Genomic DNA, 25,599 nt, shown 5'->3' with positions numbered 1-25,599 from the left:
ATTGGGAGGTACCGATTTATGGGGGCTATATCAAAACGAGGAACCATTTTTAATACCAAACATTCTAGGAGTAATAAAAACGTGTGCACCAATTTATTAAGTTCTATCGTAAATAATGTCTTGATCTCAGCAGATGGACGGACGGATTTAGAACTTTTTTCTGATCTATATTCTTTTTTTGATTCTATATGGGTTCTTCGACGAATGATTCGATGTATTTCAAACGGAATGGCAAAGTTAATTAAAATCTCTATCTCTCTCTAATAAAAATCTCAAAAATATGCTCTTAAATTTTTCTACTTAAATGGCTTCTTTCTCTTCGCCTTCTTTTACATTTTCCAATATCATATTTCTCTTATGCACTATCTGCCGGACAAGGTTCAACTTTTATTTTCATTAGTTAACCAACATTTTCTTCGTTCGTTGCCTTACTCAACCTCAAAATAATGGCCACATTATAAAATCCCGCCATCCCTGAGGCAATTTAAAAAAAAGGAAACGTCATAATAATAATGGCTGTCCTTGTTAATGACAAACAATGGCCGTTAGCTTTAAGGCGTCAGTCTTTCTCGTATTGCTTCCTCCTTTTTTTTAGTTTAATGCTGACTTTACATTTTATAACGCATTTTCAACTGTATTTGGGGCGGGTGATACGTTCCAGGCACCGTTATTTTCGGGTAATATTTTGTGTGTTAAAGGAGGAGGGAGTATTCATTTGTTCGTGTTTTCAAAATGCGTTCTTCCAGCCAGAACATGTTAGAGTTTTCGTTTTACAGAAATCAAAAAATAAAGGAAACCCGCCACAAACGAATTCTGACAAACGAACAGTAAAAGAAACTGACATTGGCTTTTAGATGATTTTTACACATTCATCTGCCTCACAAACATTACGAAGACTTAACAAAGATTCAAATTTACAGATACCAGGGCATAAAGGGAATCATTTATACACATACAAACAAATATTTGTCTTTGTATTGTTTAATCTCAAAAATATTTCTTCATCTCTGACGGCTTTGAATCCACAGACAACATCTGTGTGTAAGGATATGGCTTTGAATATATATATATATATATGTTTGTTGTTGTGGTAAATTTCATTTACTTGAAAGCAACTGACATTTTAGCCACTACATATACATTGTTGCTTGTGTCTGTGTGTGTTAGCCAAAAGGTTGTATTGTCAACAAACCTCTTTAAATTGGCAGTTAATATAAATAATGGTTTGCCTGTGAAAGCTGATAAGATTATTTTCTCAGTGGATAGTAACATTAGGAATCAAAACCCAGCCTACATCCCTCAAAACAATTTGCAACAAATAATATGCTTAAATTTCAAACCAAAAAAAATGAATCTTAAGGTCGAGGTCATTGTATGGCGTTGCGTGTTCTCATTTGCGTTGAATAAAATTTCAAGCAGATATTCCATTTAAATATCCAACAAATTGAGGTTTTATTAGATTTTCACCCTTAGAAGAAATTATTTTTTGGAAATGTAATAAAAGTTAAAACTTTTGAAATGGACAGTGCGGTACGAAATGAGAATGATAAAATAGGTTCTAAATTGAATAAAAATTGAAAAAAAAAGTAAAATAAAGGTAATTGATTTTTAGGAGAAAAGTCTTGATTATTGCTAATGAAGGAAATTTAATTTAGAAATAAGAGCACAATAAATTTAACAATATTTAAGGTGTGATATACCAAACCTACACCACGACGATTTAATTGTACGTAACGAAAATTTTAACGAATAGTATTTTATAAAAGAGGATGCACGAAATAGTTTTGTAGGTTAATTATAATTAATAGTAGAAAAAGATACACCATATTACCCAGTATGGCAAAAATCTCAATAGTATTATTGCGGAATTTGTCAGCACTTTGTCCCTTTGAATTTAACCAAGGGTAAACTGCCGGAGAAAAAACAAATAACCTAAGGCTACAGTCCGAATGGGGCCGACCATGTGATACCCTAAACCACTACCCCTGGAAATTAGCTTTCAGCAAATCAAATCAACAAATAAACTTATTGTAAGAAATAATTTTGTTGATACTGCCACCTTATCACATCAAGCTTAAATAATAATATATTAATTGTTCCACAAACACCCCGATTCATATCAGCTCAATGAGATGGGACGCCGATTTCGAACGGCGTGTTCTAAGACGCCATCAGTAGATATAGGCGTCACTTTAAGGAATTTTTAATGTATTGCTTCAGTTTGACCACCGAATTGGTGTTTGTTTGGATATTTCTTTTTCAGATGGCAGAAAATATTTAGAAGATTTTATCGCTGTTTCCGACACAAATTGGATTTTATTTGGCATTTCGGATTCCTAATGGTTGAGGGAGTCAGAATCAGAAACGCAAGGACTACTTCCATTAAAAATCCATATAGTATATATTCTAACTTCATTAATAGTTGAGAAAAGCATTAGAATGTGCAGAGGACGGCCCACAACCTAATTCTAGTCATCACCGTGGGATTTTTTAAAGCAGGAACATGTACATTCCCTAAAACTGCCCTTAAACTGCACATACAATTTTTTTAAACACCTTCGGTTACCTTTCTCAGAAGAGCTCAAAATGTTATAGACCTTCTTCTAACTTGATGTACTATTGGAAGATATTTCCGATGTGCTGATCTTTGAGCTCATCATGCATTTTAGTTGGCATAGGCTGGGTCTTTTAGGAAGTATGGACGTTACCCCGAGCAAGTGAAGACGTATCAGTGGGTTTTGTATACAGAGATATAACCTCAGCCTTTGTGAATTGAAATCTGTTGACAATATCGAATTTTATGGCGCTTTTCCGATGCGCACAAAAATTGTAGCGGTTTTATTCTCATATAAAGAAAAAATATATAAAAATATCTTATTTGTTGTTATAAGAAAATGTATTTATAAATCGTTAACAGGATATCATATCTATTCGTAGATGTTTAAATATTTACTAAATTTATTTTTATTTTCGCGGAAAAAACTACAAATAATACACAAATATTGAAGTAAATCCAAATTATCCTGCCCCAGAGTTCGTACAAACCTTCAAAAAATATATTCAAAATATCTGCGGAATGTAGACAATGCGTGAAAAAACATGCAACCAATTTTATAGAGATTTTGTACACAATTTGCATATTACAGCAAAAACAAAGGTGAAAAAGTTATTGTTGGAAAATATTTTTGAAAATATATTTTTCGGTTTGTTTCGAAAAATTAGAAAAAAATATTTGGCAGTTCTCGAAATATTTCGCTAAAATCCAATACAATGATTATTGTGTTCTGCTAAAACTTCATCAAGAAATATGGTTTACCATCGCGACAGCTTAGTGGCGCACTGTGATAACTTATTAGGATAGGAAATTATGAAAATTTAAATGCTTGTTATTCGCGAATTAGTTAAAGTCTGCTGATGCGCATCCGATTTCCGATACAGCGAATCAATTTTTTTTTCAATACCTATGCATATTTCGATGTTTCACTCAGCGGCCATTGTGTGCCGTCAGTTGCATCTCACAATGCCAAAAACCTAAAAGTGGGTAAAAGTCGCGCAATGAGCATACGATTTTGATGCGCATCCGGTTTCATTAGCACCCATCAAAAATACGTCGTGCCTCCACATTCTATTTTGCGTAAAAGACCCAGATTACTTGCATATCTCTGTATTTTATGACACGCGTTTTCGCAAATATTATAATCGCGTATAAAGGATTCCATTTGTGTAAAAAATGAAAGAAAATCGCGGTTTAGTGCGCGGATTTGTCAATTTCCTATTTGCTGATTTTCCTATTTCCAAGGTATCTATATCCGCGTATTTAGTAGATAGATTCGATCGCGGAGGAGCTCATTAGATCCGTCGCGTAAAAAAACTAAATTCACGCGGGGTTCAAAGGAAATTGAATGACACTTTGAAAGCAAAAAATAGTTTTTTTAAAGAAAATTCACGCATCAAATTTTGCCGTTTATACTCCAATTACTAGGAAGTTGTAAGGAGCACACTCATGAGATATACATTGAACGACGTAAAATCACGAGTTCTATAATGCTATGATTAGTTTTGAATATTTTCTTGTTGAGCGTAGGTATTAATAAAAAAATTAAAAAACCCCGAAATTCGGGCTTCAAAATGTCAGCATTAATTTTGGGTGGATGCAGTGGTCATATCGAAAAATCATACACCAGTATCATGTTCCCAATGGAGTATTCTGTGATTCTTTCTTTGGGCATAGGTCTATAAAATGTAAGGTTAAGCCAGAAATAGGAAGGGAACATAAAAAATCTAGTTGGCTTCAAACCATTTTTACCCATTTTTCTACATTGATGCTAACACAGCTTCCACGAATATTAATTTTAATGTAAGACATTATGGAATCCCACCTAAAACACATCATTTTAAAGAATTACTGACATATTAGACAGAATATGTTAACAGTTCGCGAATTCTGAATGGGTGAAACTCGGATTCATCGCTTGTAAAACATTTTTGGTTTTTACAGTGTTTTATTTAACTTGCCTTGGTGTGTGTTTAGTTCAAATCTGGTAACTCATTTTTAACACAGTTGCAGTTTACCAATCGAACTAAAACTTTGCACACTTTTGAGATGTGAATGACAATACATGAATATGAAATCAAAACCAATATTGGTCCATTTTTACACTGTTTTACAGTGTTTTATCTAATTTGCTTTTCAAATCTGGTAACTCATTTTTCACATAGTTGCAGTTGACCAATCGAACTTAAAATTTGCACACTTTTTAGATTTGGATGACAATACATGAATATGAAATCAAAACTAATATTGGTCCATTCTTACAGTGTTTTTACGGTGTCTAACTTGACGCCCTTTTCAAATCTGGTAACTGATTTTTAACACGGTTGCAGTTGACCAATCGAACTAAAACTTTGTACACATTTCAGATTTAGATGACAATATATTAATATGAAACCAAAACCAATATGGGTCCATTGTTTCCTATAGCCCCCATATAACGGTACCACCCGATTTCCGGTATTTTGTTTTTCAAATCTGGTAACTCATTTTTCACGCAGTTGCAGTTGACCAATCGAACTTAAAATTTGCACACTTTTTAGATTTGGATGACAATACATGAATATGAAATCAAAACTAATATTGGTCCATTCTTACAGTGTTTTCACAGTGTCTAACTTGACCCCTTTTAAAATCTGGTAACTCATTTTTCACGCAGTTGCAGTTGACCAATCGAACTAAAACTTTGCACATTTTTCAGATTTAGATGACAATACATGAATATGAAACCGAAAACAATATGGGTCCATTTTTTCCTATAGGCCCCATATAACTGTACCACCCGACTTCTGGTATTTTGGGGATTTTGTCTTCATTTTTAACCCGAATTTGCTGTAACTTGGCATTTGGAGTTCTCAATAGTCCAGCAACTTCCCCACTAAAAATTGTGGACGTAGGTCAAGGTTTAATATAGCCTCCATATAACGGTACCACCCAATTTCAAGCATTTTAATCTACATTTTCTGCTCAAATGGACTGTAATTCGGCATTTGGGGTTCTCAGTGGTCAAAAAATGTATTTACTAAAAAGTTAAAAATAAAAAATAATTTAAAAAAATTAAGTTTCAGTGTTTTATTTAGAAATGCACTTAAAACTAAAAAATAATTTGTCACCTAGCCTCAATAAATATATTCTTTCTCATGATAGAATCTCTCAAATAAAACGCTTGCCGTTTAATTTTGCCACAATTCATAACTTAAATGCAAGCGTTTTATTTGAGAGATTCTATCATGAGAAAGAATATATTTATTGAGGCTAAGTGACAAATTATTTTTTAGTTTTAAGTGCATTTCTAAATAAAACACTGAAACTTAATTTTTTTAAATTATTTTTTATTGCCATATATACTTGTATTGTATTATATAACTTGAGTTTAAATGAACAATTAACAATTATTATATAAATATAAAACAAAATGAAATTATGTTAAAATATTTTTATTTTTTGTTTAAAATTTATATAATAATTGTTAGTTGTTCTTTTTTAGTTGTTCTTTTTATTATTATTATTATTATTATTATTATTATTATTATTATTATTATTATTATTATTATTATTATTATTATTATTATTATTATTATTATTATTATTATTATTATTATTATTATTATTATTATTATTATTTTATAGATATCGCCCCCAGCAGTCATTTCAGTTGATCACCGTATAACTTAGAGCTTTTGAAAAATATAAAATCGATTTAAACAGGACCACAAGATCCTAAGCTGCACTTAAACAAAAATTCTGACTTTTGCGGAAGGTTCCTTGAGGGGAAGACAGATATGGGCCATTTTCGATGTTAAACTCTATTAGGAAATCCAAAGTTTGGACCAAATCGGTTAGGTGATTTTTTTCACTTTGGAAGTAAAGGCGAAGAAAAGAGTGTGCCATTATGGTCCTTCATCGAACTTTAAGCAAATTTGGACTAAACATTACGAAGTCCAAGGTATAAACCGAACCTGATCAGTTCGAGAGTTATCGGGCGCTCCAGCCACTACACATGGTGCCATAGGGATTTTTACAGCTTTTGAACCATTTTCTCAGGATGTATGGACCAATCCCTGAAAAAAACGTATATCTACTTAACGGATGTATCGTACACACCATTTTACTAAGAAAAAAAAATAGAACTAAGAGGACCAAATCTGGGAATCTGTTCGAAAGCTATCGTGCGCTCCAGCCAGACATATGGACAGACAAGTCTAAATCGACTCCAAATTGTCTGAAACGGGTTCCGTACAATTATATGTGGGGTCTAAATTACAAAGTGTATATAACAAGCGAAAACGGAGTTAAGTTTGACCGGTCAGAACTTTGTATGCCGCACCATAAATTATATTGATTTCCGATTTCAGCCACTTCCGTTGGATAATGTGACTAAAACTTTAAAAAATACCAAGATTTGCCGGTACCGTACAGGCAATGCGCTTAATAAGAATTATTTTATTTGTGGGAATATTATAATCTCCGAACAAAAACTAAATGCCAAATATCAGCTTTTCCAGTTGGATAATGTAGCTAAACCCTTAAAATAACAAAAATCGGAAAGTATAGCTCTATGGGGGCTACAGACATCGTTATTATATAAGAATTTTATGCTGAAGGCTAAAAAACTGGAAATATGATCTTGCACTTCAATTACTACCCTAATTTGAGTTAATTCCCTGAGACTAGAACCATACCGTATGTCTATTTTATGGAATGGTTTATCAACTTATTAATGCAGAAACTTTAATCTTTTCACGATTCTGTCACCTTTCGGGCTCTGTCATCTGTTTTATTTTTAAACTTATCAGAACTATGGTTCGATTCTAAAAGACTATCAGTTCTTAACATTAACATCATTTATCGTCACAAACTATCAAAACTTCTCGATGAGAGTGAATTAGCCACAGCATTTGTTCCTCTGCCACAATAAAGATATTTGAAGTTATATGAAGATCTTTAAATTGAAGCACCTACAAGGTTATGACAATCAAAATCTTAGACATGTAGCATATGGTGGGGCGATTTGAATACCTTATTGGGGCTTTCGCGTTTCTGATTCTTGGGATTGTACTGAGCAAAAAGACAATATATCTAAAAATAGTTTTTGGCATATAAGACAAACAACGAACACTTATACAAACATTGTAGCCAAGACAACATTAAGAACTCTCTCTTATGGGTAAAAAACTTCATGTCAAAATCCGGAGGCTTGATTTTCACAGTAGAAATATGGTCTAGTGGACTTTTAAGTTCAATATAAAAGGTATTTTTCCATCCATACAAATCCATCCATAGCCAAATACCTAAGTTTCAATATAAGGATTTATTCTCAATCACTTTCTCTGAGAAAACTGTTTTTCATTTAACCGTAATTTTCGTACTCTTTTTTGGTATCTACCACATACACACAGCTTTGATGCCCTTTTATTGCCTCCTACAATTAGCTGATTCCTTCATAGTAGAGGGAGCAAATGTTTCGGTCTGACCAAACATAAAGACGGCATCATTTGTTCCCTTTTAAAATCGTATCTACACGAACGCATTAAAAAAAAAGAAAACAGTACAAAATAATCTAGAACGGCCGCTGAACTTTGAAATCTCTTTGTGTGAATACAATAAGCTTAAACATGTGTGCGTACGACGAGCAAGTCTTTGTTGCGGTGCAGACGAATTACCCTCTCAGTTGGCTTGAATGAATGTTTTGATGGAATTGTTTCACATCAAAATGCCACGATATACATACATACAATTCACAATGATGTAGATCATTTTCACAAAGCTTTTGATGTGTGCGACACAAAGGACGATGTTAAGAATTATGTCTAGAAATGATTACAATAAATTTTAATTTTTTAAATGCATTTTCAAATAGAAAAATACACACACGTACATACGTAAGCGGACTGGTGGAATATAATGATTATAAATTAAAAAAAAATAATTGCTAAATTTAAACTCAAGGTGAAAAAAGTAGGAGTTTTCATCATTTAAATCACAAACTAAAAGTTTGGAAAATAATGAGTCTAGGTTAGCGTTTTTAAGAGCATAAAAATATTAACTTTTTCTACACAGATGTTAAAACATGTTAAATTATGTTTTATTAGTATTCGCTACACCTACCATCCTTATATTTAAAGGCACATCAAAGCCTAAGCAGTTCAACAGAACCTTTTTAACAGCAGTTTTTAAATATGAACATACAGACATAATTTTCCAACTTAATGTGGAACATAAAGTAGAGACTTAATGAGTGATATAACATAATTTCCAACAAATACCCTTTGGGCACATTTAAATTAAAAGTAATTTCAGCAACAATGTAATGAAAATGTAGTTTCTTCTTTATACATATACCAGAACTCATACATACGTTATATGTTTGTACAACATCCTTTGTGTAGCTATGAATGCTTAACCTTAACGGAAATGTTAATGCAACCTAAACGTTCATAAGTCAGGCATGAATAAAAGGAATGTAGGAAATGAAAAGTATGAGTGATTCCATAGCATGTGTATGAATGATGCTACAAGTATATTTGAGTGCTATTTAAATTAAAGAACACGAAAATCACAAAACGGTCGGTTTTGTTGGGTCCCTTAACTAGACAAAAATTCACTGGAGAAAATCTGAAATTAGAAGGCTACAGTTTGCATAAAAAATTACTCATATTCAGTTACACATAATGTTTTCCTTAAACCCCAGCAATAAACACATAAACACAGGCATATGCTAATGTAGAGCCAATGTAGAGGCAACATAACAAAAAATTAAAAAATAAATAAAATGATATAGCAAGCCAAGGTATCCGTATTTGGGCCCTTCATATCCGTTTACAATTGCAAATACAAGACGCGTATATCGAATGTGACATTGTGGCATTTTATGTAACCGAACGTGTTTATGTTTACCGCACCGCAATTTGTCAGCTACTTTGTTTTAATGTTTCTCTATACCGCAAACCAGCACCAACCTTCATCAGTCGCTCTCTAAATATACCTACATACACCCTCGCATATCTGTATTTGAAGTCAAAGTTCCAATGGTTTTTATTAGTCTTAGGGGTGTTGTTTAAATGCAAACTCACATTTTATGTTAACAAAATAGCATTGCGGTTTTCTTTTCTAATTTTTGTATAGAAGTGAAAAACAACATGGTGAACGGAAGAAGAAGTAACCAAAACAAACATGATGACAACACAGTCAATAATTTCTATGATCTGTGGTGGCAACCCACGAGAAAGTAAACAGCAAGGATGTGTGTATAGGCGAATCTTTTTGTTAAATTTTATGCTTATCAGGGGTTGGGTAATTTAAAATTTATTAAAAAAATACGTAACAATTTATTTCATTTTTTTTTTTGCTTGTGTTGGTTTAGAGTTAGCTTCCGTTTATGGCTAGATAGTGTCATTTGATGTTAACAATAAATGATGTATTTGTGTTTGTTTATTTGATTATGATTAATTGAAAGTAAACAATCCCATATCAACATACAATGACACCGGCTACAACAACCACAACAATGTATGATGGAAACAATGCCAACAGTTATTGACAATTCCCGCACATATAAAGATTTATATGTTGGGGTACACATAAGTATGTCATACATATAAAAAGTAGGGATTCAAAGTATGTGGATTAGGGCTATGCCTTTTTACAACCTCATGATACAGTAATCATAGGGTGATGAGTTCCTAAATAAGATTACAAAAAATCTTAATTATAAGGTGATTCGGTGAAAAACCTCACGCACAAAATGATTTTAAAATTTGAATCTATCAGAATTATGGGCATTTTTTTGATGTCACTCACTGGAAGCAGATATATAATTGAAAACAAAAAAAACTTTAGAGCCACATGAGATAAACAAGCTGACATAACATTTGTTTCTCACTAATTTTCTTTAATTCTGAGAATCATAAAAATGTCATAAACGCTTTTTTCAAAGATATAATTTTTTAACAAAAAACAAATTTTTTTCAAAGTGGTTTGTGCATGACCTTTTTCTATATTTCAATGGAATAAACGTTGTTTAGTTTTAGCTTAAGTATAGGAAATAATAATAATAATAGGAAATAATTTTTGAAAAGGAATTTTTTTTCATTTGATACATTTAAAAAAAATATATATGTATATGTATATATTTTTTAGAATCGATTTGTCAGTGAACTGTTTTTATATTTTAATGTAATAAACTTTATTTTTGTGATTATTAGGCAAAAATTCATTTATCGGTGCTACAGGAAATTATTTTTAAAAAAAAATTCGAAAAGTCATAGCCCTAATGTGGATGTTTAACTACGTTATACCCGTATGTCTGTAATGTCATATAAACAAACGCCTTTTTATGTATGTGCACATTTATGTAAATTTTTGTAAATATATTACAATGGCTACATCAACCAAAGGTTTGGGTTTCCACGCAACTACGGAGTATGTTATCTTTGTTTCCAGCAGGAGCCTAACTGGAATATTGAAGACGAGTCAAGTATAAAAAATTTGTGAGTGGAAAAAAATACTAACAGGAGCTTTTATGGCCACAATCATTTACAATTTTAACATAATTTTGTTATAAGCATAATCCTATGAAGCAATAAAAATGTATCAGGATATGTGAAGAGGAAGTTCATTTTTGAAAGGAGAAAGTACAAAATGTAAGCAAAGCCTAAATTAGGTGGGATTTTATAACAGTTAAATGCACTTTTAATTTCATTTTGCACTACGATCGGGACTGTGCCCATTACGAAAATACTATTTACTAGGCATAATCGCTCTATACCATAAGCTCGTACAGAGAAAACCATTTTTTCAAAAAATTTAGAAAAGTGTTAAACGGACGGTACGGTACGGGTACACAACTATATATGAGCTAGAAGAGACAGTCTCAGACAGATTTTTAGCAAAACGAAATGTTGTTCATTAAAAGTTCTAGTCAACTAAATTTGGAATTTCAATAAAATTTTGTAACTGAGAAAACATAAAATAAATTACTTGGTGTAAACGCTACAATAATTTATTACAAAAGTTTCTTAAATCCTACCAACTTAACAAAAAGAATGGAAACAATATCTGTTATAGTTTCCAAGAAATAAATATTTCTTTCTTCAAAAATTTGCAAAAATTACATATTTTCCAAAATGGCATGAAAATCCTCATATTCAGGAGCAGGCCGCGCCCACACCTTAAAATATTTTGACCTATTTTCTGGTTTTCTTTTTTTTAATATGATTACTACACCGTCCGACAATTTTTAAAAAATTTTGTTACACTTGAACCGGACTATATACGTTTGAAAATATGGGCAAAATGATATTTTTAATTTTTCGTTTTCTCATCGTCAAACAAATTTCAAAGGTCAACATTTTTCAAAAAAATATTTTAAATACTTTAAATCGTCGTACGATCCTGGTATTGGTGTCATATTAAAGAGGAGAGTATAGGCTTTATATAATAATTATAAATTATTGCATTTCAGGATAAAAAGGACATCAACATATCCTTGAAAAATTAAGTCAAAAGTGAGCATTTTGGCAGACGCATATCTCCTAAACCGCGAAGAATTTTAATTTGCTCATGGAGGCAAAGTTGTAGCTGTCGGACAGTGCTATCGAATCCCATATAGAAATTAACACTCGGTGACGACAAAAAATTGGGCAGAAAAACAAAACAAATACAAACACGTGTACACTGAGGTGGCAGCCGCTGGCCGGAAAATTGATGTTGTGTGTTTCCGGGTCAATCCGGTACGAGAGAATCCGCTGCCATGGTATAGAAGACAGTTGAATGTCGTGGTCGATGGTAGCAAAATTCCGACCATAAACTGCCCCAAAATTCTAGGGGTCACATTCAACACTACGTTCAAGTCGTCCGCGCATGCTGTAGCTATCTGCGACAAACTGAAAAACAGGAACAAAGTCCTCAAGTCCCTAGCCGGCAGCACTTGCGGTGCAGATAAAGAAACCTTTATGACCACATATAACGCGATAGGTCGGTCTGTGGTAACCTATGCTGCGCCAGTTTGGTCCCCGAATTTAGTTCATACGCTTTGGAAAGAGATTCAAACTTGTCAAAATGCCGCCCTAAGAACAGCAACAGGGTGCCTCCTCAAGTCTTCAATGGACCATCTACATGAGAAGGCAAAGATTCTTCCAGTAAAGCAACACAATGAGATGCTTTCGTTGGAGTACTTGCTTGGGTGTTACCGTGAGAGCCATCCCAATCACCATCTGCTGGCTAGGCCCGACACACCCAGGCATATCAGGAAGGATATTCATGCTCTGTTGAGGGAGGTCCAACAATATAGGAGAGAACCCCTAGATCAACAGGCATATCAGGCACATCCCATCTAAGCAGCCACATTCCTGGAACTGGAGATATACCCGGAGCCAGATTGAGCAAAAGAACGAACACGCAAACACAATAAAGAGAACACTGTTACAACAACAACTGTGCGCAGGTTCATATTAGCTCAATGGTGTTGAACGTTTTTTTATCGCTCAGTATGAACGGCGCACAGTGTTGCCGGTTCCATATAATAGTGGACAAAAATAGAAGGAGTTGAATGATGAATTTTTGTACAAGTAGGAATGAAAAATGTGGTTGAATATGTGTTAATTTCTTAGCCCCCAGGTAGCTTTAGCGATTTTCACAAAAATTGGTTTAGATTTGGATATAGCCTCCATACATATATCTTCAACGATGTTGCTATTAATCGGTCAATTTTTGATAAATAGCCTTCAAATCTAACATGGGATGTTTTATTAGGCCCTTTTTCAGTTTTACAAAAATCGGTTTGGATTTGAATATAGCTCTCAATTATATTTTAGCCTGTTTTTAAGAATTTGATGAAATTTGGAAAATGTGACGTAATTACTTGTAATTGAGCGACATCGAGCGAAATTATATATGGGAGCTATATCCAAACCTGAAGCGATTTTTGCCGAAATCGTTAAAACTGAATAGGGACCTAAGCAAATATCGCATAATTGTAGGATAATCAATTAAAATAGACCGAGTTATAGAAAAATTCGTTAACTTAGGTTAACTCCTCCTATCTTAAAATGAAGCTGTAACGCAGTCATTTAATAACACTATGCAACACTGAAAATGCAAACAACTTCTAGTATGCATTTTTTGAAAGTACATATTTAGACTACAAAAACCCTAGTAGGGTTTTGTCCTGTCAGATCCAGTTCGGATTTTATGGCCTAATCTAAACTGGGCTAAATCTACACTTTTTTGCATTTATCAGGCCTTTATCTCAGAAACCAATAGGAATTTGGCCTTGCTGTCTTTAGCAATATTGTAGTCCTAAACTAGTAGAACTTATCTTTTGAAAAAACCACATAAGAAAAGCTCCATCTAGGGCATCAAAATCTATAAAATATAGAAAATTTTACATAATTGCTAAAATTCTGGTTACTATCGGCTAAACTATTGGGAGTTGAAACAAGTAACCTTTTGCAAATATCTTCCAAATAAAGTTCTCAACAATTCTTTAGAACATTCTGAAACTCTAAAATGCTTCCTTCATGTTGTTTCAGCGGTATGTTGCATCATATATTTTACAACACGTATTTCAAACACAGTTCACAACAACAGTGTGTTCTCGAATTTCGGATTTCACTATATTATTGACATTTTTATTAAATCGTCGTTGAAAAATGTACTGAAAACAACGGCATAGAGGCATTTTAAAACAATGTCATGTTCTAAAAGAAAATATTCAGAAGAAATTAACGGTTTTGGAGATACGGTGCGAAATGTATAAAAATTGTGGCATTTTTGCATATATTTTGAAATTTGAGGCAATGAATATAGTTTTCGAGTTCATTATTTCTCCAAATATTTTATTCTTGTCCTTACCTACAAATTTGCTTCAGAAGTCAGAAGAAGATTCGCATTGGTTTCAGAGATATAGCCCCGAATTTCTTTAAAAACTCAATATTTAACCATGTTTAGATGGGACCATAAAATCCGAGCTGGATCTGACACAACAAAACCCAACTAGGGTTTCTTGTCGTTTGGGTCTGTACTTTCCAAAAATCCTCAGTTCGAATTGTTTGCACAAGATCACCATAAAAATGGTGCACAGTGTAATATAAAACTTGTAGTTTTTCATTAACATCAAGTTGGTCATTCATTAAAATATTGACAAATCTCAGAAGGTTGCAGGGATGGGCCGAAAATTTTTACACATTTCGCCCAGGAAGAGATGTCGAATTAACGGAACCAAGAGCCAAGGTGACAATCAAAAGATCTACTCTACGAAATCTTAAGAATTTATATTTTTTATCAAATTTAAATTTTTAATTCTTGATAACGGTACTTTACCCATTCCCAGTTGATCTCAATTTATTGTACTAAAATTTTATATTTGTAGGCCACCCATCAAATCCCAATCCAAAACTTTTAATATTATCAACAAAATTTTCGGAAATATCTATTTTAAATGTCGTCTAATTTTCATATGATTATCGCTTTGGATTATCTGGAAAATATTTTTTTTTTATTTAAAGAGCTATAACGCCATATTGGATGCATATATCGACAAAATTCTTTCAGATTCGTCTTATCAAATGTGTTTACTGTAAGAAAGAAAAGTAAACATATATAAAAGTTTCTTTGGAGCATTTATGCCTTTATCTCAGGAAGATTTGTCAATAGGAGCTGCGAACAGGTTTGAGCTAAACTTGGACAAAACATTACTAGGACCAAACTTTGGAAACCAGTTGATCCGTTCGAGAGTTATCGGTTGCACCAGGCAGTTAGGACGAATAGGACTAAATAGACTACAAATTTTCTGAAACGAATATTGTCCAAACGCACTTGGGGACTGAAATCATTATTTCGATTAAGAATATTTTTATACCGTTCAATATATAATGGAGGGTATATTAAATTTATCAATCCGTTTGTATTATACCTTTCTGCACATGCTGAACTCTTTAGACCCACATGATAATCAACTTTATACAATAATTTGTTGTCTTGTTGGCTATGAGAATGTGTAATATCTCTAAAGAAACATGCAAATGAGTACACCCTCTTAAGCCCCACCCCCTTATACATAATGGCTCTGTGGCAGATAATCATTTCCCATTTCTAATACTATTTTTGCATTGCCGTTTAATTTAAATTACATTTTACTCAATGAACTTCTACTTAAAAATGCAAAAAGCAATTAATTAATAACTAATTTATGCAGATCATAACATTATTTGTTTTAATCTACATTCACGTGAGATGTCACTATGCACTACAACAGCAATAATAAAACAAATAATCTCTAGAAATTAATTATTTATAATAAACATTGACTCTCATATACACACCTCGAGTTCTTTTTTTTTTTTTTTTTTGTTAAAACCTGTGTGGAAATTTTAAAGCAATATAATTAATTTTCATATTTAATTACATCAGTTTCATACCTCCTTCTCCCTAGTTCTCCTAACTTATCATATTTGTTATTATTTATTCATCATTATTTATGTGACATTGTAAATTAAATTTGATTAATTTCGTTATGTCCATTTCCTTTGAAAGTCCTGCATTTTCAAATATTCAACAAAAACAATTCCAATAAACTCTTGTCTATGTTGTATTGGTTGTTTGTACTTCTATGGACGTATATAATGTATGTATATGTGTATGCATTATATCCGACAAACAATTTTAACTTTCATAAATCACTCACTCATACGTCATGTAGTACGATAAATATTTATAATCATCATTTAACATCACTCATACGCCCATCCATCTATACAGCCAGCCAGCAAAGCCATGCTCATTCACTCATTCGTGTTTTATGCTTGTGAATGATTTCGGCCTTGGTAGAAGAGTTTTCCTCTTTTAGAAACACACAAGTTTTTTGTTTTAGGTTCTCACAAATCTGTAGAGTTGCAATTTGATTCTGAAACACACAAAAACATTTGCTATCATGCAAATATGTAATAAATAATATTTTTGTTTTTGTTCAACCCGTTTCAATGGTTAGTATATATTTTTGTGTAATTCGATATGCGTATTGTTGTTGTGTTATGCATCAAACACAAGTTTTTTTCTTGGCATTTATTTTTAAAATTGTAGTTAATTGAATTTGTACACACAAAAATTAAAAACATGTATACCAGAAAATAATTTATCAACTAGGAAGAGCTGGGTGTTCCGCATATTGTGTGATAATAAAAACTATAAATTGCTCACCTACGTATGTTTGAATGATTTAAAAAAAATCCCACCTGTTATCTGTAAAAAAGAAGGAAAATAATATAAAATTATTTTACGTTGTTAAAAATACTTATTTTTTAATTGGCAAAAGTATTGTGAACTAAAGGCAACATATAACATTTATAAAAAATTTATAAACTTATTTGAAAAAATCTCACATCACAATCACATGAAACAAATTTTCAAGATTTTCTAAAATATAATTTTTTATATGATTCAAATCATTTATTTTTGTTTCGGGAAATTTAAAAGTGAGTCAAACTTTAAACCTTATATTAGTCATACGCACTTCAAAACTAATAAAATGAAAAGTTTTGCCACGATATACAACATAAAATATAAAAAATATATAACACATGAACCAAATTTTCAATATTTTCCACGGTGCTCTTGAAGCAACTTTAAATGGAAGGTGCTTACACCTGGTAAGTTTTTGTGGATTCTGAAACTACAACGTTCATAGATGAGAAAAATCAAACACGAAAAAAATCGCCGTAGCGCTTTTTAAATAAATCGCGATTCAAGTTGACATTTTTAGGGTTTTTTTAGGTTTTAACGATTTGCAAACCGCAAGTCCCATATAAATGGGAATAAAGAAAATTTGAACTTCTATATCTCAAAAACGGTAAAACCTGTGAACTTATCATAAAGGTCAATCTTGTAGAGAATTTTCATAGCTACAACATTTTTTTCAGTCCCACTTCGATAGGACTTGCGGTTACCATGCAAAATCGTGAAAACCTAAAAACACCCTTAGAAATGTCAATTGGAATCGCGATTTATTTAAAAAGCGGTACGGCGATTTTTTTGTTTTTTGATTTTTCTCATCTATGAACATTGTAGTTTCAGAATCCACAAAAACTTCCCAGGTGTAAGCACCTTCCATTTAAAGTTGCTTCAAGAGCACCGTGTTTCTAAAATATAATATCTGTTCCAGAATCTTCAAGAAGCTTTTATTTTTTACTACGATAAAAGTGTTTCCTTTATGTTAGCGAAAAAATAGTAAAAATTAGTAGATTTTTGCAGTACTGGAGCAAACCAATAATTTTTTATATGATTCAAACCATTTATTTTTGTTTCGGAAGTTTAAAAGTGAGTAAAACTTTAAACCTTATATTAGTCATACGCACTTCATCGGGGGAGTAGCAGGCCATACGGGAGAAGCATAAACATGGGTTCCAAAATCAATAACTTCGGAAGTAATGGACATTTTCAATTTAATAAAATTCAAAGTTCAGAATGCCATTATATCGTTTATTAGCAAAAGCCATAAGTCTGGGTCTCGAAAAATATATGATCGTAGGGATTGGGCACAGTCTAAAAATTGTTTAAAAAACATTAAAATACCTGAAATCGGGGTGTACGGTTATATGGTGACTATACAAAAACAAGGACCTACATATGTACATGTTTTTTTGGAACCCTAAAAATACCTGAAATCTGGCGGTACCGTTGTATGTGGTTTAGGGAAACGTATAACAAAGCAGAAGTCGATTTTTCGATCTTTTGATTTTTAGTTAAAACTCAAAAATCTCCGCTCCTATAATGTTCATATGTTCTAGAAAGTTGTTAACTGAGATCTTAGGTACATTTTTGTAGTTCATTTTATTCTTGCATTTTGAACGGTTCGGTATCTATGGACCAGAATCGGAGAAAAAAGTATAAAAATCGAATATTTTTTTTTTTTGCTATTTTGACCTTTAGTAGTGGGCTCTGATGTTTCACAAAGTTGTAAACTGATATATTCGCTACATTATTGTGGTTGAATGTTTTCTTGAATTTTGAATGGTTTAATTTCTATGGAGCAGAAACCGAAAAAAGAAAATAAAAATTGCATTTGTTTTGCTATTTTGACCTTTAAGAACCATTTCTACAGGGTTCGTATATTTTAGAAAGTTGTTTATTGAGATCTAAGGTACATTTTTGTAGTTGGTTGTTTGATTCAATTTTGATCGGTTTGATATCTGTAGGCCAAAATCTGAGAAAAAATTATAACGGAAACTTGACCTTAACGATTTTGACCTTGAAGATAAGGTTGAATGGATTTTATGCCTTCATATTTATTATTCTTTAAGATAAGAGCTACAACTTTGCCTCCACGAGTAAACCAAAATTCTTAGCGGTTTAGAAGATATGAGCCTGACAAAGTGGTACTTTTTGGCATCAAGGCCTCAGGTCTTTGGGGGCCCATAACCGCGAAATTCGAAGTAACAGGGAAAAACGCCGAGACACGTGTCTTCTTATTTTTCGTCTTCTATCACGCTGCGGTGTCAGAATGTGGTTAATTTTCCATGACACAAAAAATTACACACAGTATAATCAATAGTTTTTTAGACTTTTAGGGTTATTATATTTTTTTCAGTTTGCTTTTTTGTCGTTACATATCAATAGTCAAAACATAAATCGATCTTTCGATTTTGAATCTAAGTAAAAAAGTAAAAAAGTATCAGTCGGTTTTGCGACAGAGATATACCCTCAGCCTATGTGAATTGAAACTTTCATCTACGGACAATCAAATTTATTTAGGGTCTTTTCAATATTTTGTGGCCCTTTTTGAACATTTGAACTTACAGACAAAAATGCGGATTAGGATTAAAGTTGTACTTGAAGGAATGGACCAACATAGTCCATTATGAAAGTGGATCTTATTTTGGGAGACATACCTTTTCTATTGATATCGCACCCACTAGTCATTTCAGTGGGTTATAGTATAACATTTGGACCAGTATGCCAGCAAGCATGAACATGAACGGAAAGCAAAACATCGTGGTAAACAGGACCACAACCAATAACGTCGGTATACATTTCCAAAGGATCTTCGAACAGACCCTAAACTGCACTTAAACAAAAATGTTGAAGTTTTTCGGAGGAGGTACCAAGGTGGAGGACCAATATGGGCGATTTTAGAAGTTAAACTAAATTTGGACAAACTATTAGAAGATCCAAAGTTTGGACCAAATTTGTTACCCTGTTCAAGAAAATGCATCGTGACATGCTTACCATTTTAGTACTGGAAATTGTGGACCGGAGGCCAAATTACAGACCAAATGCGTTGACCAGTTCGAGTGCTATAGTGCGATTCAGCACCTACACATGGTGCCATAGGGATTTTTACAACTTTCGGGATATTTTCTCAGAAAGTATTTAATTACCCCTGAAAAACCTTGTACCATCGTAAAGGAGGTCAGTGAATGCAAGTTGCTTCAACAAAAATCAAAGTGATTCGAGAGCAGGTCTTAAATAGAACTTATCCGAAATTTTGTGTGGGAGGTACCCGAAGGAGTGGACAAATATAGTCCATATTCGAACCTGATCTATACCTGGTAGATATATTTAGATGTGTAAAGTATGGACTAAATCGGTCAATCCCTTCAAGAGTTATCGTGCGCACAACTTTGCCGAACATTTTTGAACTTTTGTAGGGGAGATACCCACTACAGACGATGTCATAGGGGTTTTTTGCACCTTGCAGGCTATTTTGTCGGGAAGTATGGGCTCTCCCCTGATAAAACTTTTACCGTCGTGTGGGGGGCTGAGAATACAAGTTGTTGCAACAAAAAACAAAGCGATTCATGAGCTGGTCCTAAATTGGGAGGTACCCCAAGTAGTGGACCGATTGAGTCCATATTGGAACATCATCTAAGTCTGGGAGAAATTTCACGATGTGCAAAGTACGGACTAAAGCGGTTACTCCCTTCAAGAGTTATCGTGCGCACAAATTTTCCGAACATTTTCAAACTTTTGTGGGGGAGTACCGGAAGGAGTGGACCGATATGATCCATATTCGAACATAAACTAAGTTTAGGCAAAATATTAAAATACCCAAAATTTGGTTCGAATCGGTTAATCCGTTCGAGAGTTATCATGGGGACATTGCTAAATCGACTCCAAATTGTCTGAAACGTATTTTGTCCAAATATACTTGTGGTCTAAAACCATTATTTCGATGAGGCACATTTTGCCCGTATGAAAGTGTATATGGTAAATTTCAAATTTCCTTTACAATTACATCGAAAAAAATTAAACAATTTTTTTACAAGCGCATTCACGATTTTTGGTACATGGGTTAAGAAAAAAATCGTCGTTTCAAATCTGTTCGAGTTCACAAAATTGTATGTTGCGCCCAAAAGTTATGGTTGGTTTTATTCCCTTATAAAAAAAAAATATTTAAAAATTCCCTTTGTGTTTTTTAATACCAAAATGTATATATAAATCGGTAACAACATTTAATATCTATCCGTACACGCCTAAATATTTGCTAAATTTATGTTCATTTTCGCGGAAAATCAAAAAATAATGAAGGAATCTTGGAGTAAATTTTATTTATTCTAACTTCAAAAACATAAAAGTTAAAACCCGTATAACGCGCGAAATAGTTAAAATCAGTTGAGGCGCATAGAGCGAGTGCATCTCTCTCAATATGTTTGCATTTTTCCATGTTTCATTCAGCCAACAAAGTGTGCCATCAGTTGCATCTTACTATTCAAAAAACATTAAGGTGGGCAAAAATTACGCGATGTCCATATGATTATAAGGCGCATCCGATTTTAGTGACCCCCTGTTAAAAATACGTCAATAAGACAAATTTTATACAGATTCGTCAAGAACCGCGGATGTGCTACCTGATTCTATTTTTGGTTAAATACGAATACTACTCCCGAATCTCTGTAATTTATGACACACCTTTTTGACAAATATTATAATCGCGTATAAAGGATTCCATTTATGTAAAAAATTTTAAGGGAAATCGCGGTTTAGTATGCGGATTAGTCAAAATAAAATTTTGCTTATTTTCCTATTTTCAGGGTATCTATATCAGCGGTTTTAGTGGATAGATTCGATCGCGGTAGGGCTCATTAAATCCGGCTCGGAAAAAAACTAAAATCACGCGGGGTTCAAGGGCACCTGAGTCACAGTTGTAAATTTTGAAGCCAAAAAATAGGTTTCTAAAGAAAATTTACGCACCAAAAATTCGACTTCGGACTCCTATTACTAGGGAGATTTACGGAGCACACTCATGAGATATACATCAAACGACGTGGAATCATGAGTTCTACAATCCAATAAATAGTTTAGGTCATTATCTGGTGGCGCCCTCCAATTATAAGAAAAAATCAAAAAACCCCGATTTCAAAACTTCAAAATGTCAGCATCGATTTAAGGGGGATGCACTGTATTTATCGAGAAGTCATACATTAGAACCATGTTGCCCAAGGGGTATTCTTCAATTCTTTCTTTGAGCTCAGGTCTGAATTTTCCCTGGTTTGACCAGAAATCAAGAAAAAACTTGCTAACTTCAACACATTTTTACCCATTTTTTTATATTATCACCAACACAGCTTCCACGTAATTTATTTATTATGGTCTATATTATGAGACCCCGGCTAAAACACTGTAATTAACATAAATATATTCATATTATAGGAAATATATTGACATTTCGCGACTTATTAAATGGTGAACCTCAACATCAACGATTGTAAAACATTTTTGAATATTACCATATACCCTCGTTAGCATAAATGCTGAGGATATACAAATCAAAATAGAAAATCGGTCTTTTGATTTTCTGTAAAGTCAAAGATCGATTTCGATTTTTAGATTTTTCAAATCAAATATTTGACGAAACCATGGTAGAACCAACCAGGTAAAGTAAGCACTACAACAAATACAACTCAACAACAACCACATAGGAATTTGTTTTTCTTTGTAACGTTAGTGTCAAATATAAATGTAAACAAAATAAGGAAATGTCTATAAATTATTGGAATTTAAAAAACTAATAAACAACAGAGTTGTTTCAGCTTGAGGTCGAAACTCGAAATACAATATAAAGGATTCATTGGCGTTCAAAGACAGAATAAAAAATATCACAATTGATGACAAGGAGATGATGATATCGTTCGACGTCGTAAATTTGTTCCCCAGTATACCAGGATACAAATAATTGAAGAGAGATGGGAAGAGATAAAAGAATACACAAATATGACGAAGGGCTTATTTTTCCGTATTCTTACATTTTGCATAAAGGACAACCGATACTTTAAATATGACGACAAGATTTACAAACAGAAAAAAGGACTTCCCAAGGGTTCACCAGCTTCTCCGATAGTAGCTGACATAGTTATGGAGAAACTAACCAAAAAACCAGTAATAATTACGAAATATGTTGACGATCTTTTTGTGATTCTTGACGGCGATGCAATAACTAACACCTTGACGACATTAAACAGCTTCCATAAGAATATACAATTTAGTATAGAAGAAGGGCGAAACAATTGTATACCATACTTAGACACTATGATATACAGAAAGAATGGAAAATTGGAAATTGACTGGTACCAAAAACCTTCGGCATCTGGATGAATTATTAATTTTTACTCGAAACATCCCAGACAAATGATTATAAATACTGCAAAAAACCTAGTGAATAGAGTTCTTAACACGAGTGACCGAAAATTTCATAGAAAGAACAAAGTTAAAATCAGGGATATATTATTGAAAAACAGTTTTCCTATTGGATTAATTAATAACTTATTGGAACAACACGATCGGCCGAGAACCAAGAAAAATGAAGTAGAAGGTACATATAAATCTATGATTTACTTACCTCAAATATCAGAGAGATTTCAATACTCTAATCTATATGATAAAAATATATACAATATAGCCCAAAAACCCAACAACACCCTTAAGACACTTTTTACAAATACCAAAAACAAGATTGAAAACATGGAGAAACATAACTTAATATATAAGATTGAATGTGATGGAAACGAGTACGAAACATGCGGCCATATGTACGTTGGTACAACAAAGAATAAATTAAAAACACGAATTTCGGCGCACAAATCTGACATCAAACTACGAAATCAAAATGCAATACAAAAAACGGCGTTAGCAGAACACTGCAAGAGAAAAAATCACCAGCCAAAATTTGAAGAAGTTAAAATACTCCAAACTGAAAACAACTACAACAGGAGAATGACGTTAGAAATGTTACACATCAATAATCTACCAACAACGAAGAGAATAAACTTTAAGAGCGACACAGACAATGCTGCATACTGCTACAGACATTTAACACAGAACAGAACCTGCAATAAGTAAATCAAATCAGTGCAATATTTACAAGCGACGATGATGGTGAAGCCCATCATAGTTTTTAAGCTAACTTGACACTTTTATTTTGATTTTACTTGTAAGCAAATTCTGTGTTAATTTTGTGTTTGTTAATAATATAACATGTATTTATATTATATATTATATTGCTGTGATAATAATATTGAAAATATACTTTAATATTGTAGATTTTCCCAGAGGATGCAATTCAAGTAAATTGCGAAATATTGGAAATAATAAATAAATAAACAACAAAAATAAGACCTCAAGCTCAAACAACTCTGTTTTTTATTGATATCAAAAAGGTCGAACAAAAACACAATAATTTAAAAAACTAATATTTTTTCACATTTGATTGAATATTTGGGAAAACATGAATGAAAACTCGTTAGATTTTCAATTTGAATGTTTCCATATCATTTCACTAAATGCATTATTTCTCGCAGAAAGTATAATTCTTGCAAATATGTTTGAGGTCGCTGGAAATTCATTGAAAAAAGGAGAAGCTGTTTCAATGTCTTGTTTTTGAAATCCAAAAACAAATGTTTATTAAGGCTTTATTTTTTCAAACTTATCAAAATACCACACCCTAAAAAATGTTGTACCGCCTCTATAAGCAGTGTTTTAGTGTGCGGCACGTCGTTCGGACTTGGAGGAGGCTACATGTCATTTATATGAAGAAGTCTTAATGAGAAATAGTTTTTTCTGATGAATATATTTTTTCTTCACTAGTTTTCCACTAAATTTATTTTATATAGTGGTAATACGATACACAAATAACACTGTGGGATCCCTGTATAATAGGCTGTTATCTGACCACATAGATCAACGTAATTGGCATCAACCGAATGGTCAAGAGTTCCTTTTCTAAATATAACTTACGAGGGTGGAACATATCTTCTAGAGATAAAGATATGGTAATTATGCTACAATTTTCACAAATTATAACACACAAGTTATGGTTCATTTAACCCGCTAAATATTAACATTGCAAGCTTCTTTTTTGCTATAAACTCAAACCTTAATTAAATTTTCGCACCGACCTAAATTTTAGTTTTGGTCCATATATATTTTACGATCATCACCAATATGATATGAATTTTGTACACCACAAGAGGGGGTATATGACGACAATTACGCGGTGTTACATAAATTTTCGGAAAAATAAACTTATTTTAGCCTTTCCACTTTGTGGTGTAGGATATAAAAATAAAATGTCCGTCTGTCTATATAATCTTTGCAATCGTTGAAGGTCGCTTTGATTGGATCGTCACGAAATGTTGGGGTTTGACGGGGCCCCAGAGATGAAGAAGCCTATTGATTTTGGTGATGCATACAAAATCGGATAAAAATTTTATTTTTGGTCCATATATATTTTACGATCATCACCAATATGATATGAATTTTGGTACACCACAAGGGGGGTCTCCGATGAAAATTTCGCGGTGTTAAAGAATTTTCGGGAAAATAAACTTATTTTAGCCTTTCCACTTTGTGGTGTAGGGTATTAAAATAAAATTTCCGTCTGCCTATATAATCTTTGCAATCGTTGACCCCAGAGAGGACGAAGCCTATTGATTTTGTTCTAGCAACACACCCGAAGGGGCAAAAGAGACCTCTTTCATATCAATGAGTGCATGCCGTTTCATACTGGCTCAATTATAAGGGACCTACTATTCAATATTGTTTGATATATGTATATATTT

At 32.8% G+C, this 25,599-nt stretch overlaps 1 protein-coding gene across 1 annotated transcript in view; it reads right to left on the bottom strand.

Moving 5' to 3' along the window:
* The window catches only part of Nlg3 (Neuroligin 3), a 370,712-nt gene that overhangs the window by 291,398 nt on the left and 53,715 nt on the right, over window positions 1–25,599 (bottom strand). The window contains exon 2 of the mRNA XM_073964459.1: window positions 16,748–16,789. The gene's annotated coding sequence lies outside the window, so the exon portion shown is untranslated. The remainder of the gene's footprint in view (window positions 1–16,747; window positions 16,790–25,599) is intronic.

Source organism: Musca autumnalis, unplaced genomic scaffold (genome assembly GCF_047663935.1).
Source record: "Musca autumnalis isolate F117 unplaced genomic scaffold, ASM4766393v1 scaffold_1, whole genome shotgun sequence".
Lineage (NCBI taxonomy): Eukaryota > Metazoa > Arthropoda > Insecta > Diptera > Muscidae > Musca > Musca autumnalis.
The sequence above is the reverse complement of the archived record's forward strand: the minus strand, read 5'-3'. Positions and strand labels throughout refer to the sequence as shown.